This window comes from Bos javanicus, chromosome 16 (assembly GCF_032452875.1).
Source record: "Bos javanicus breed banteng chromosome 16, ARS-OSU_banteng_1.0, whole genome shotgun sequence".
Taxonomy (NCBI): Eukaryota; Metazoa; Chordata; class Mammalia; order Artiodactyla; family Bovidae; genus Bos; species Bos javanicus.
In genome coordinates, this window is record NC_083883.1 from 36,604,234 (window position 1) to 36,619,826 (window position 15,593).

Genomic DNA, 15,593 nt, shown 5'->3' on the forward strand with positions numbered 1-15,593 from the left:
ACATTGGAAGAAGAGCACATGGCCTGGAAAATGTTCTTATGGCCATTTTGGAAAAAAAAAAAAAACCAAACAGAAAACAAACAATAAACAAAACCCTTTGCCACACCAGTCCATTCCCAATTTTAATGTTAATTTTTAACCTTGGGGTTTTCTTGTTCCCAATTTTTGAACCAATGTTAAATCCAGTGTCTCAGTTCAAACTTTTAAACTATCAAGGGAGAATTTTTCTCTCACCTAGAGCCTAGACAAGGATGGATAATCTTCCACGTAATTCTTCCTGTGCCAGTTGGTGAATGCCCCAATATCACGCTTTTGCAGTGTAGCCTTTTGAAGGTCATGGTTTCTATTACAGCCTCAGTTTTTTTTTTTTTCCAGCATCTTTCTCCCTCACTGGATGAACAGCAGCTGAGTCTGTTGTGTTTCTAGCAATCAGCACATATACCTGTTACACACTAGAGGCTCAGTGAGGGTTTCAGAACTGAAGTGAACTCTCCTCTATTTTGACCTCCTGTTTCTGTCTTTTATTAACTGTCCATTCATTCCTTCTGACTTCATTATTTTATCTTGGTAGTTTTAAAATTTTTTATATGTTGTTTAAAGACTCTCTGTGATTCCTGGAGACATAGGCCTGTAAATACCTGATAAATTAATAATGTTAGTTTAGCATTTATACGATTCTGTATATTTGCAATGCAGCAAGCATAAATATTTCAGTGCGATGCTCTTAAAAGGTAGCAGAGTAGGAAAGCATTTCGATTGTATGGCCCCCTGGGGTGATTCTTCCTTCTTGTTTCTATCCAAATACAAAAGAAGATACACATCTCAACCTCCCCCACCCACCCCTGCAATTTTTCCTTTATGGATGTTGAAAGTTTTTTACAAAGACTGAGGCAGGAGGTAGATGCCTACCCCACCCCACTCCCACCCCCTCTGCCAGGGTAGATTCAATTTCTGTGTATCTAAACTCTGAGGAGAATAGCAGAACAATTAAAGGAGAGAGCTGGGCCCTGCCCAGACCACAGATCTCTCATTTCTGAAGTCAGGAGACCTCCCCGAACACTCATGCTCAAAGAAGGCTCCCTGAAGATATTAGGGGGAGCAATGTCAAGGGATGCTCTACCCAGACACTACTGTGGTAGGATCTATCTTAGCTACAAGGGAGGGTAGCGTGCGCACACAAGGGAGGATCCTGAGATATACCAAATATGGACCAGAACCAGGCAAACCAAAATAATTGGCCAAAGGAAACCCAGAAGAAGTACCTCTAGAAGTAATTCAAACTGCCATGAGACTCAGCAGCTCTCTTTCTGAATCTGCCTGTATGTCTCTCCACACATACTATACTTTTTTCCCTCTTAATAAATACTTGTTTCACTACTTTCCATCTTCGTGGAAATTCTTTTCCGCAAAGGTGAAGGGCCAGAGCCATTGTCACTGACCACTGGTCTAGTAGCTAGGGTCCGGTGTTTTCCCAGTCTCTGGCTGGGAACCCAAGTCCCACTCCATGTCGTTACAGGCTGAGGCCACCCAAGATCAAGACGGTGGTCTCCAATAATGTGCTAGAGTTATGGGTGTAGAGCAGTCCCCTTCAATCCTGGCTAATAATCAGTTACAATCTTAGCAAAGCTGCCATCACAGTGTCTTTTATGATGCAACTTGTGGATCTAAAAAGCTCAGTTGCTCAGTTGTGTCTGATTCTGTGTGACTCCATGGACTATAGCCCACCAGGTTCCTCTGTCCATAGGATTTTCCAGGCAAGAGTACTGGAGTGGGTTGTCATTTCCTCCTCCAGGGGATCTTCCCTAACAAGGGATTGAATCCACAACTCCTGTGTCTCCTTCCTTGCAGGTGGATTATTTACTGCTGAGCCAACACTAAATGCCAAAAAGTGAAGTGTGAATGCTCAGTCGCTTCAGTTGTGTCCGACTATGTACAACCCATGGACTGTGGCCTGCCAGGCTCCTCTGTCCATGGGGTTCTCCAGGCAAGAATACCGGAGTGGGTTGTCATTTCCTTCTCAAGGGGATCTTCCCAACCCAGAAATCAAACCTGCAGCGTCTCTGTGTCTTCTGCATCTCAGGCAGATTCTTTACCACCGAGCCACCAAAAAGTGAAGAATGGAGGATAAATGAAGTTAAGCAGAGTAGGCAACGTAGAAGGTGTATTTGATGTAAAATTGTATGATCACCAAAGATACATTCACCATTATTTATGATAAAGACTTCTTTTCAATAATTTTCTGTATATTTCTTTGTAGCTCTTTAACTCTTCATAAAATGTTTTCTGTTAGTTCTGATGTGGATGACTCTGAATTCTTCATGCTAATGGGAATAATGGAAGAGTTTTAAAAATTAATTCCCAAACCTCACATTAGTCATTAGTTTAACCTTTTGCTCCCTCCCCACCTGTCTGACTCTTTGTGTGGGTTGCTTGGTTAAGCAGCAGACATTGGCTTGTTGGCATTTCCCCCTTTCCTTTTTATTTGAGGATGTTACTAGTAACAAGACTAAGACCTGGTATTTGTATTATGCTTTGGAACTATTATGCTTAGGGAATCCCTGGTGGCTTAGAGGTTAAAGCGTCTGCCTGCAATGTGGGAGACCTGGGTTCGATCCCTGAGCTGGGAAGATCCCCTGAAGAAGGAAATGGCAACCCACTCTAGTATCCTTGCCTGGAGAATCCCATGGAGGGAAGAGCCTGGTAGGCTACAGTCCACGGGGTCGCAAAGAGTCGGACACGACTGAGCTACTTCACTTTCACTTTCACTTTGGAACTGATAGCACATTTCCACATCATCTCAAAAATAAAGATGAGAGAGACTCATGGAGAATTGTCCTAAACACTGCTCTTAATCGGACACTGGTGACGGTGTTTGATTGTGGCCATGGATCCTCCTCTCCGCCTTCCAGGCCACCCTGCAATTGCTTTCAGCACCTCTTCCTAAAGTTCTATCTGAATATGTCACCTCTCTGCTCCAAAACCTTCAAGGATTCCCTCTTGGCAACATAAATATAAAGGTCAAATTCCTTAGCCCATCATTTAAAACATTTCAAAATTGAGTCAACATACTATTTCAGTCTAATCTCCCACTATTCTTTTCTATGTATGTATAAAATGTATGCTCCAACCAGTCCTCTCTTATCCTCTTCACCTCCAAGTTTCAGCTCTTACTGTTCTTTTCATGTGGAACTATCTGCTTTGATCTTTTCCTATGTAAACTCTAATTTTTAATGTCCAACACAAAATACATCTTCTCCACTGAGCTTTCTCTGATAGCCTGGTCGTTCTTTCTCTCTTTAGCCTCCTCTGGTATGTTGTTTGTATGACCCCCTATTTCTGTTTTTAATTTATTCTTTTCTGGCTGTGTGGGTCTTTGTTTCAGCCCGAGGGCTTTCTCTAGTTGTGGTGGGAAGTAGTTACTCTTCATTGCGGGGGGTGGCTACTCTTCGTTTCAGTGGACTTCTTATTGCAGTGGCTTCTCTTGTGGAGCATAGGCTGTAGGCACAAGGGCTTCAGTAGCTGTACTTTGAGGGCCCTAAAGCTTGGACTCAGCAGTTTGGCTCATGGGCTTAATTGCTCTGTGGCATGTGGGGTATTCCTGGACAAGGGATTAAACCCATGTTCCCTGCACTGGCAGGTGGATTCTTAACCACTTTACCAACAGGAACATCCCCCTATTTCTTATCTTTCAAAAACTGGTTAATTTAAAATGTCTCTAATTTTCTTTGTTATTTTGTATGGATATTCATCTTTGTTAAGGATCTTGTGTGTGTATGTATACCAAGTCTCTTCAGTCATGTACAACTCTGTATGGCCCTATGGAATATAGCCCACCAGGCTCCTCTGTCCATAGGATTCTCCAGACAAGAATACTGGAGTGGGTTGTCATTCCTCCAGGAGATCTTCCCGACCCAGGGATCGAACCTGCATCTCTTAGGTCTCTGGTATTGACAGGAGGGTTTGTTACCACTGGGAAGTGCCACCTGAGAAGCCCATTAAAGATCCTACATGCTGCAATAGGTAAAATACTGATACTCAGTATTGACTGGTTTTCACTCCTGTGATGTTCCAAGGTGGCTCCCTGGTTGGAAGAAGCCATGTTGTGACTCCACCATTTTTAACACAGATTCTCGAGTTTCCCTTGGTGGCGACGGTGGTGGGTGTCTTCTTTCTTTCCTGTCAGCTGGCAGGGGAAAGAACATGAACAAGTGTGTACGGATGGTTCTTATCAGAGAACTGGAAATAGCGTGTTCCACTTCCTGTCATATTCCATTAGAAATCTGTCAAGCCGAGCAGTGGTGGGAAATTTCTAGATCTGTGCATGTGAAGAAAAGGAAAGGAGTTTGTGAGCAAACTCATCAGGTAGCTGGTGTCCTCACAGAGTAGAATAACTTCCCTCTTTTCTCTGTGTTCCAACATCAGCTCTTAAAGGAACTCAGCAGTATTGTTTTTTCCTCTAGGAGTTCTGAAGAAAAAGATTCTGCCACTTCTCTACTCTTCAATTGCTTTTCCCCATGAGGGGAGAAATAGCTCAACTTATTAGGGAGATCAGTGATAATTGGATTCCCCTGGGTCAGGTTAACTAGCGTGCAGGTTGCAGGACAGACTTACATTTTGTGATACCAGAAGCTGAATAATTTCGAGAACATGAAATTGTGTTCACAGAATTGTCAGTGCCCCAAGGTCTTTGGAAGGGCTTTTGCAGGTAAGGGTCTAAAACTTAAAATCCACTAGCTTCATGATGAACCTCCAGGCAGGCCACCCCATTGGCCACCAGAACAGCCTGAATCCCCTGTCCAGAGCTCTCCATTCTGCTCTCCATCAGGATGTGAGGTCGTCATGCCTCTCACTGCCATTTTCTAGACCAAGGCTGGCCAGCCTGCCCCAAGGTCTGAGTTTAGACACGTGCCTTGTTTTGGCTTCAGGTCTAAGCTGCATTCTCTAGCCCAATGTGGCGGCTTTGTCATATGCAAATTTAGGTAGCATTCATGTGTGCTAAGTTGCTTCAGTTGTGTCCAACTCTTTGAGACCCTATGGATTACAATCCACCTCTGTCCATGGGATTCTTCAGGCAAGAATACTGGAGTGGGTTGCCACTTCCTTCACCAGGGGATCTTCCCAACCCAGGGATCGAACCTGAGGTGTCTCCTGTGGCTTCTACATCGTGGGCGGATTCTTTACCACTGAGCTGGATTTCAGTATCTGCATGTATAGGGGTGTCCTGGAACAAATCCCCCAGGGAGCAAAGGAATGCCTGTACTTGATACCAAAGGTTCCGAACCAATCCAGTGTGTCAAACTACTTTACACCGACCTGACACACACTAGGTATTCTTCTAAGCACTTTGCATATATTCATTCATTTATGCTTACAACAAATTTGTGAAGCAAGGATGGTTATGATACCTATTTTACAGATGAGGAAATGGAGAACCAGAATTAAATTATTTAAATGGTAGAATTGAGCTTGATATCCAGGGAATCTGGCTCATGAGTCTATGTTCTGTGCCATTGTGTTATATTTTCTTCTCATAACTAATGGGGAAATTCAGATCATTAACTCTCAGAGTTAATGTAAGAGTTAACATCTGTTGAACACTGGCTAATGTACCGAGCATTAGATGTTGTACAGTTGTTACCCGCTTTAGTTCTTACCATCATTCTGTGACACGGGCACCATTACTTGTGGGAAAGGAAACTGAGGCTCAGAAATGTTAAGAAATTTTCTTAAGGTCACACAACTGGTTAAGTAGTTGGGCCAGGAAGAGACTTTAGTGTGTGTATGTGTCCAAATCCTATCCAAGACAGGAATTATTTCTTCGACATCTCTCATAGCCATTAGACTCTGTGAACCATATGGTGGTTTTGCTGACCCAGGGCCGTTTGCCCAGTGCACCACAAACCAAATACTGAGACAGCAAAGTTTGCAGCCAAGAAACAGTTTATCAACAAGGCAGCCAAACGAGGCGATGAGAACAAGCCTCAGATCTGCCTCTCCAAAAGTGAGGGGCTTGCGATATTTATGGGATAAAGGAAGCAAGGTGGTCTTAAGCATGGAGATAGATGATTAGAGGTAGGGAAAATGTGAGTTAGGCAGTTTTCTGTGCAGGCATACCTGAGTTATATGCTTCTTCATGGAAGGCACATTAAAAGTGGGGGAATTTAGCATGATCAGAGAGTAGAGTTTTTGACCCTCTGACAGCCAGAGGTCATTCATCAGACCCTTATGCAGGGCGAGTTTTAGGGTCAGTGGGCCTATCCGGCTTTACCTGGCTCAGCTCAAACTAGACACAGCTGACTCCAAGCTCTTGGAAAACCCCTGCGCTCACAACCTGTTATTTAGGCTGCACTGCCGCTTGGATGACATGCAAGCTTTTTGTAGCAACATTAAAACAACCTTGGTCAGTGAAAGCAGGTTATAGATGTAATGGATTTAACCGATGATTACCCGTGGTTTCAGTGAGACCCCCATTTTCTTGCAATGCAATTTACCTGATTGTTTTAAACAATTGTGTTGCAAAGGTCTTAACTCCATTCCCCCTTCCCCATAGCTCTTCAGTTTCCCCCCAAGTCTTCTATTCTAAACATCCTCTCAGCTTCAGATTTTCCTGATTTGATGTGATTTCCAGAGCCTTCATTATCCTGGTTCCCCTTATATTTTGCCGTGGCCCGGCAGAGAATGGAATGCAGCATTGCAGGCATGATCCTCTGCTGTGCTTAGTCGCTCAGTTGTGTCCAACTCTTTGGACTCCATGGACTGTAGCCCGCCAGGCGCCTCTGTCCATGGGGATTCTCCAGGCAAGAATACTGGAGTGGGTGGCCATGCCCTCCTCCAGGGGATCTTCCCAACCCAGGGATCCAACCCAGGTCTCCCACATTGCAGGTGGATTCTTTATCAACTGAGCCACCAGAGAAAGCCACAGGCAAGATCCTAGTTTTTCAGTAATCACCAGAACTACGATCTTCCCGAATTCCAACACTCTACCTCTGACAAAAAGTCTCTCTTTGACCAAACTCTAGCTAGGCTCCCCTGAGCCCTTTCTCAACAAGGCCTTAACTTTGGCCTGTGAAGATATCTATGAAGATATCAGTGAACAAAACACTGATATGATTTCTAACCGCTCAAGGACATATCCCTAGGATGACACTAGCCCCACTGAAAGTAGCTGCCTAAGAAAACTTAAGGCCGCCAAAGAACTGATTGTTGTTCCAGCCAACATCTGAAGATAGAGTCTTCATTTCGCAGCCTCTGTGGGAGGTAAGTGCCAGTTAGCAAATCTGGACGAGGATCATAAGGATCAACCACCCCTCACTACCTGTTTTGTTTTGTTTTGTTTTCAATTTTTCTTTTCCCTGACTCTACTGAGCCCCTGCTCACCCTCTCCCTTCCTATTCCCTCATTCTCCCTTTAAAATACCCAGTCACCTCTGTGCAAGTCAAAGTGGAGTAAATTCACACTGGACTCTTTTCTCTATTGCAATAATATATGACTGATTAAAACCTGGCTGATTCATGTGAATATATGGCAAAAACCACCACAATATTGTAAAGTAATTAGCCTCCAATTAAAATAAATAAATAAACCTGCCCCTTAGTATTGATTTTGTTTACCTTGGACACCCCTCTCTATCGGTGCTGCCTGAGACTCTTGGCATTTTGGGGCAGCTGTACCAGGTAACTTGGAGAAGGCAATAGCACCCCACTCCAGTACTTTTGCCTGGAGGATCCCATGGACAGAGGGGCCTGGTAGGCTGCAGACCACGGGGTCGCTAAGAGTTGGAAAAGACTGAGTGACTTCACTTTCATGCGTTGGAGAAGGAAATGGCAACCCACTCCAGTGTTCTTGCCTGGAGAATCCCAGGGATGGCGGAGCCTGGTGGGCTGCCATCCATGGGGTCGCACAGAGTCGGACACGACTGAAGCGACAGCAGCAGCAGCATATCAGGTAACTAAAATGTCTGGGTTTTCCCACATCAGCTGCTATTAAGGCAAATTTGTGCATCCTGTATCCTGTGTGGTCAACTTATTAAAATCTATTTGCAGGACTTTAGTCTTATCTCTTATAAAAGCATCTGTTGAATTCTAGCCTGTTAAATTATTTTTGGATGGAATTCTGCTATATAATGCATCATTAATCCTCCCCACTCGCATCTCAAAATTGTCTCTCTATATGTTAACAGAAATATAGAAGAGGGCACAGATGTGTGAGAGTTACAACTACCAGCAACCACTTTTTTGGATGAGAGAGGCATGTGAGTGAATGTTCAGTTGTGTCCGATTCTGTGCCACCCTAGGGATTGTAGCCCATCAGCCAGGCTCCTCTGAATTTTCCAGGCAAGAATACTGGAGTGGGCTGCCATTTCCTCCTCTAGGGGATCTTCCTGACCAAGGGTTCAAACCTGCATCTCCTGCATTGGCAGGTGGATTCTTTACCACTGAGCCACCTGGGAAACTCAAGAGAGGCCATTCAACATTAATTCTTAGTTAACTGGAAAATTGAATTTAACCTTCCAGTATCTGACCCTTCTTATTAGCTAATGTTCATAGCATTATTGTTAAACGTTTGAAGAAATATTGTGTGATTGTTCCCAATTTGGGGCATACATAATACATATCAGGCACTCCTACTGGGGTTTTGAACTTGCAGATGAACCAAACCAACCATCAGACATATTAAACTAACCTGACACTAATTTTCCTGAGTTCCTGAGTGTTTGTTTCTAGTTGATTTTCAGGGTCCTCTCCAGCCCTTGGGCTTCCCTGGTGGCTCAGAGGTAAAGAATCCGCCTGTAATGCAGGAGATGCAGGTTCGATCCCTGGGTTGGGAAGATCCCCTGGAGAAGGGAATGGCAACCCCAGCAACCCATTCCAGTATTCTTGCCTGGGAAACCCCATGGACAGAGAAGGCCAGTCCATGGGGACACAAGAGCTGGACACAACTGAGCGACTAAAGCAATAAGGACTCCAGTCCTTCCTGGTGGGAAGCCATGCATATCACTGTGATAGTTTGCATCTCCTGGAGATTTCCGTGCACAGATTCAAGGTCACCGTCTCTCCCTCAACAGTCTTGGTTTTCGTTCCAAGCGTTCTCTGTAGAGATGATCTCTGTAGATGGAGATGATTGAGAAAATCATTGCTTCTGTTTCTCTGCCTCTTCCTCTTCCCTCTTTCTGCTTATTCACCGGGGAAGGACATGGGAGGAGGGATATGGGATTCAAGGGGAGGGAGATATGATCAGATTTGCCCTAATGGTGGCATGAGAGGAAAGGTGCCAGCTTCGTTTTCTCTCTGTAGGCATGTGTGGTCAGCCTCCTTAAATCAAGGAGCTAGCAAGCTGAGCAGTTCAGAGACAACCGTGTGACCCACAATTCTGCACATCCCCTCACCCCCACTGCCATGTAGGATTGGCCCAGAGCCCGAAAATCTTCATCTGTGGACCACCGAAGGTGAATGTCCAAAGACACACCCCCAAATCCACTAGCTTTCCCAGCTTCTTTCCACGTCAATCTCGCCCGCCGACACTAGGTGGCAGCAAAGCGCCAATTCACCAACCGTTCCTCACTGCGTCCTGGCTGTCTCCTGGCTGACTGCAGAACTTAAAAAAAGAAATGTTACTGCAGATTTTCCTTTTAGAGAAAGAACTACCCATGCAAAACGTATCAGCTTTAAAGAGAGCCATGGCGATAGCTGAAACGTCATCAAGATGAAAGCTGCCTTTAAGAATAGGATAGGCAAACAATCAAAAGATCAAACAATCAAAACAAACTAAAACCCCTAAACCAAACCATCAATATGGAACACCTATGAGAATACAATGCAGTGTCGGCTTTAGAGGACGTAGTTTTCCAGGCTTTAAGGACCTTCAGCTTCCGATCCATGCTTGCAGGGTCTGCAGTATTAGTGAGTGTCTTATAGATGATATATGGACCCCAGGCAGGTGTAAAGATGGGGCTTTCTAGCTGACAAGGATTAGTGCAGGAGGAAGAATCCATCTGCTTTTAAGGCTGAGCCCTCAGAAAGTGGATGATTCAAACCATCTCCTTGTCGCAAGCTGCATTCCTGAGGAAGGAAAAAGACAAATAGTGAGGAGTCGTTGTGTCTTGGGAGACACTCCGAAGACAAGAGTACTCTGCTAGGGTTCAGAACACCCGAGTTCTGTCTCCCAAAGACCAAATGGGGCTTAGAATTCAGTAAACTCACCCCATCATCCCTGCTCCCCATCGCCACCTGCATTCCCTGCTGCTTCAACAGTAAATTTTTAGAGCACTCTCAAAGGCCTCTGGGGCTTCCTGGGTGGTGCTAGTGGTAAAGAATCTGCCTCCAGTGCAGGAGACATCACAAGCATGGGTTCGATCCCTGGGTGGGGAAGATTCCCCTGGAAGAGAGCATGGCAACCCACTCCAGTATTCTTGCCTGGATAATCCCATGGACAGAGAAGCCTGGCAGCTATAGTCCATGGGGTCACAAAGAGACGGACACGACTGAAGTGACTTGGCACAAAGTGCTTTAAAAAGCCAGCCTGTTTCAGCTGAGGCTGTTCCTCCTGCAGAAGCCATCTTCTTGGTGAAGACAAGGTCTTCAGCTTGTTTGAAAGCTGTTCACGGGGCTCTAGAGATGGCATGCAGACTTCAAAAGGCAAGAGAGAGAAAGCTAGACTCAGAGGGGTAGCTCTCAGAACCTCTTCCTTTTCCTTTTGCCATCATATAAGTAGCCCTGAATTTTAATGCAGGTGACAGCTGTAAGTTTACAGGGGGTGAGACATCTGATCTTGCCCAAGGCTTTCTGAGAGGTGTATACTTCTCACAAGTGCAGCAGTTCAGGAGAGTCGAGAGTAGGGAATGGGACAGGATCTGCAGAAACCAGGCACAGGACCTGCCTCTTGGGAGGAAGAAATCATCTATTTAAGTGCACATATTCCCATGAAGGCAGAGCTGTAGGACACTGCACTGCCTTGCCAGGTTAGGGACTGGCAGGCGAAGGGGGTATCCATCAGTAACAGACACTTGGGAGCCCTGGTTGGTGGAGAAGCCCAGGATTCCAACTGGCAGCTAGTCCTAGTGGGGACTGATACTGGTCCCTTGGAGTTGCCACCTCAGACGGTTGTATGGGGGGCTCTCTCCTCTCCTGGAGGCTCTGCAAAAGATTGGGGTGGACCCTAGCTCCACAGACCTTGACAGCCCCAGCTGCCCAAGGCCTGCCTAAAGGGGTGGCTATTCTGCAGATGCACAGCACACTTCAAAGGAGCCAGGGATCGGGAAGAAGGCAAGGGGTGCATGGGTGTGGTCGGGTCACAGGAGCAGGCTCTTGGGGGAACAAGATATCTATCTAAGGCCAAGCCCTAATTTACCCCAACAGGTATATGCCCACTGCAGCCAGAACAGGAGAAAACCGGACTGCCCTAAAATGGGACCAGGGACAATGGCCAGGGTGTCCCTCTGTAAGAGGCATCTAGGAGTCCTGGTTGCTAGAGAAGCCTGGGACCCCATCAGGCAACAAGTCCAAATGGGAACTGCTAAAAAAGAGGTAACAGCCTCAAAATGGAGTCACTGGCGCTAAGCTCATATAATTAGACCAAAGCTTAAGACCTAATTGCGATTTCTACTTTCCCCAGAAATGTAGTCTGAACCTGTCAGTCTGGATTTTTCTGGTCAGCATCAGTGAGGTAATTTGGCACATAGGCCTTTTCCATTCTGAAAAGAAGATGACCCTCCCCTCTCCCACTTATATACATCTTCATATTGTAAAATTCCTGGTAGCTCCTCCCTATTTGTTAGGTGGGATGTTGTTATTGTTGTTGTTCAGTCATTAAGTCATGTCTGACTTTGTGCGACCCCATGGACTGTAGCCCACCAGGCTTCTCTGTTCTCCACTACTATTCAGAGTTTGCTCAAATTCATGTCCATTGAATCGGTGATGCTATCTAACCATCTCAGCTTCTGGAACCCCCTTCTCCTTTTGTCTTCAATTTTTCCCAGCCTCAGGGTCTTTTCCAGTGAGTCAGCTCTTCACATCAGGTGGCTCAAGTGTTGACATTTCAGCACCAGTCCTTCCAATGAATATTCAGGATGGATTTCCTTTAGGATTGACTGGTTTGATCTCCTTGCAGTCCAAGGGACTCTCAAAAGTCTTCTCTAGCACCACAATTCGAAAGCATCAAGTCTTTAGTGCTCAGCCTTCTTTATGGTCTTCAAGGTGGGATGATCCTGATTCAATAAAGTCAATCAGATCTTTTAAATTTCCTCTGTTGAATTTTTGTCATTTAACAGGAATGACAGTAACTCACTTGCTGCTGCCTTCTTAGAGCAATATCCGGGGGTGGGCTCCCTCCTTCCTGGAGGCTATGTAAGAGGTGGGGGTCAGCCTTAGCTCCAAGACCTGGAGGGCTCCTGCTGCCCAATGCCTGATGAAGGGGTGGTGCTGTGCATGGATACACAAGCAGAGCTCAGGGGATCCAGGGATCTGGAACAGGGCGGGGTCCTAGAGAGGACTTGTTATAGGAGCTAGCTATTGGGGAAAGAGGCATCTGTTTAATCCCAAACCCTGTGCTGTGGTATGCTTAGTAGCTCAGTTGTGTCCAACTCTTTCGACCCCATGGACTGTAGCCTTCCAGGCTCTTCTGTCCATGGGGATTCTCCAGGCAAGAATACTGGAGTAGTTTACCATGCCCTCCTTCAGGGGATCTTCCCAACCCAGGGATCCAACCTAGGTATCCTGCATTGCAGGCAGATTCTTTATCATCTGAGCCACCAGGGAAGCCCAAGAATACTAGAGTGAGTAGGCTATCCCTTCTCCAGGGAATCTGCCCAACCCAGGAATCAAACTGGGGTCTCCTGCATTGCAGGCAGATTCTTTACCAGTTGAACTACCAGAGAAGCCCATCCCAAGCCTTACCTAACACCTTCATATACATGTTTCCCCTTCAGGCAGAACTGTAGGAACCTTACTGATTTTCCAGGGCAGGTCTGGCAGCTTGGTGTGAGTATCCCTCAGTAAAGGTCATTTGGAAACCCTGGATCTCCATCAGGTAGCTTGTACCAATGGGGGCTGACTGTTGCCCATTTGAATGGTCATTTCCATGTGATTTTGGGGAGTTTGGGGGGTTGGGCTTCCTCTACAACATAGGCTGTGAAGGTTCTTGGGGCTGCACCCTAAATCCTCACACCGAAAGAACTTGGGGCCCAAGGCCCCCTGAAGGGGTTTGTACTGCACATGTGCCTGCAGCATTCTAGGGAGCCAGGGATCTGAGACGGCAAGGTTCCAGAGAGTCTTGGTCATGGTATCTGATTCTTAGAGCAACTGGATTTCTACCTTATTCCAAGCCCTGACTTAATCATTGGAGGGTGTTCTCACTTAAGGCAGAGCTGGAAGGAAAATGACTACTTAGCTAGCTAGCCACGTTATCTTCCCATAATAGAAAACTGGGAGCCCTGTGGGGTCATTGGAGAGACCTGGATCCCTTTAAGGCAGCAGATCCTAATGGAGACTATCTGTTGTCCATTCCCAGCTGCCGCTTCAGAGTGGTTTGGAGGTGTTTTCTCCCTCCATCCTGGAGGCAATGGAAGGAATGGGGCCAGGTAAACAGATCTGAAGAGCCCTGGCTGTAGAAGACCTGCTGAAAGGGTGTGTGCTGCACATGCATGTTCAGCAAAGTTCACTGTGGTCAGGGATGTGGCACAGGGTAGGGGTTCAGAAACGTCAGGTCAAAGGTATGGGTTTTTGGGAGAACAAGGTGTCTGCCTAATACCAAGTAACTTACCCATTGGTGCATATCTCCCTTGAACATAGAGTTAAAGAAATTGGACTTCCTTGCTCAGGCAGGACCTAGCTGGATGGACTGGGTGTTCCCTCCAGACTCCTGGAGCCAGGGTGGCTGAGGAGCCTTGGGTCACATTGCATGTCCATTACAAATGGGATCAGACCATCACCATTTTGCAGCTGCTGCTTCAGGGCAACTTGCTGGGACTGGGTTCCTTCTACCCTGGAGGATAGGCAGGTTTTGCAGCCCAGGCCTTGTTCACTGACCTAGAAGAACCATTCTGAAGCAATGTATACTGCACATGTGCTTGTAGCTCACGTCAGGGGAGCCAAAGATCTGGAAGAGGGTAAAGGCTGGGAAAAGCCATCTCTTAGGGATGGACTGTTGGGTGAATAAGGCATCTATCTAATTACAGTTCCTTGGTCACTGAAGTCCAAGCCTCGGTAGGGTGACTTAAACTCTCCCACATTTATCACAATTAGGTCCTGGATAAACAACCTAAAGGAAATCAACCCTGAATATTCATTGGAAGGACTGGTGCTGAAACTGAAGCTCCAGTATTTTGGCCACCTGATACGAAGAGCCTACTCATTAGAAAAGACCCTGACGCTAGGAAAGATTAAAGGCAGAAGGAGAAGGGGACAACAGAGGACGAGATGGTTGGATGACATCACCAACTCAATGGACGTGAGTTTCAGCAAGCTCCAGGAGATGGTGAAGGACAGGGAATCCTGGTGAGCTGCAGTCCATGGGGTCGCAAAGAGTTGGACACAACTTAGTCACTGAACAACAGACAGTCATGATGATAATGGAGGGAAATGTTGTGAGCTATGCTAAGATAGGTAAAAACCAAACTGAAAGTTGAGCTCTACGTTGATTAATTCACCATAATGTTTTTCCTCATTGTCTCCTCTGTTTCTGGATTTTTTAATCTTTTTAAAAAATATTTATTTATTTATTTTGGCTGTACTGGGTCTTCGGTGCTTTGCGTGGGCTCTCTCCAGTTCCGGGGAGTGGGGACTACTCTTCATTGCGGTGTGCAGGCTTCTCATTGTGGTGCTTCTCTTGTTGCAGAGCATGGGCGCTGGGCATGTGGGTTTCAGTAATAGTGGCGCATGGGGCTTAGTTGCCCCCTGGCCTGTGGAATCTTCCTGGACCGGGGACTGAACCTGTGTTCCCTGCATTGGCAAGTGTATTTTTATCCACTGTGCCACCAGGGAAGTCCTTATTTCCTGATGTTTAGACATAGTTTTATTAATTTTTTCTTGAATATCAACCTTAGTGTGCTTATTGTAGAAAAAAGAGAATCTTATTTATTAAAAGCTATGCAAATGCTCTCCAAACTCAAAGGATACAGTGAAGGTGACTGGGAAGACTGGAAAGAGAGGAGATTGAGCACAAACCGGTGCAGCATGCTTTTGACTGGGGGACTCTGAGCAAACTCCTGGGCACTCCTAAGGATGAAACTCTTCTTCTAACCCCAATTCTTCTTTGCCGGATCCTGTGAAACAGTGTGGGGGAGTGCAAAAGGCACCACCGTATTGGGAGCAGGGCAGACCTAGTTTGAAACTCTGTTGCTATGGTGAGCATCTTGGTATAATTTTTAAAGCTTGCTGAACTTTTGCCTCCTCATCCATAGAATAGGGAAAAATAATACTTAATCTGCAGAGTTATTATGAGATTAGAAGGCGAGGATACTTGTCAAGTGCCTGGTACTTTGCAGGTAGTGGGTTTAAAACAGAAAGCAAGTGGATCCAATCTCCTGTCTAATATCAGAGTAGGCACTGCTAGGATATTTTATGGTGGCCTGGCCATGAGATCTGTCGGGAGATTGACTG

General features: G+C 45.9%; 1 long non-coding RNA gene across 1 annotated transcript in view; it reads left to right on the top strand.

The window, feature by feature from the left end:
• Positions 1 to 6,913: 6,913 nt before the first annotated feature.
• LOC133227699 (uncharacterized) overlaps positions 6,914 to 15,593 on the top strand; it is a 127,849-nt gene continuing 119,169 nt past the window's right edge. Inside the window, exon 1 of the long non-coding RNA XR_009729913.1 lies at positions 6,914 to 7,257. This is a non-coding gene — a long non-coding RNA (uncharacterized LOC133227699). The remainder of the gene's footprint in view (positions 7,258 to 15,593) is intronic.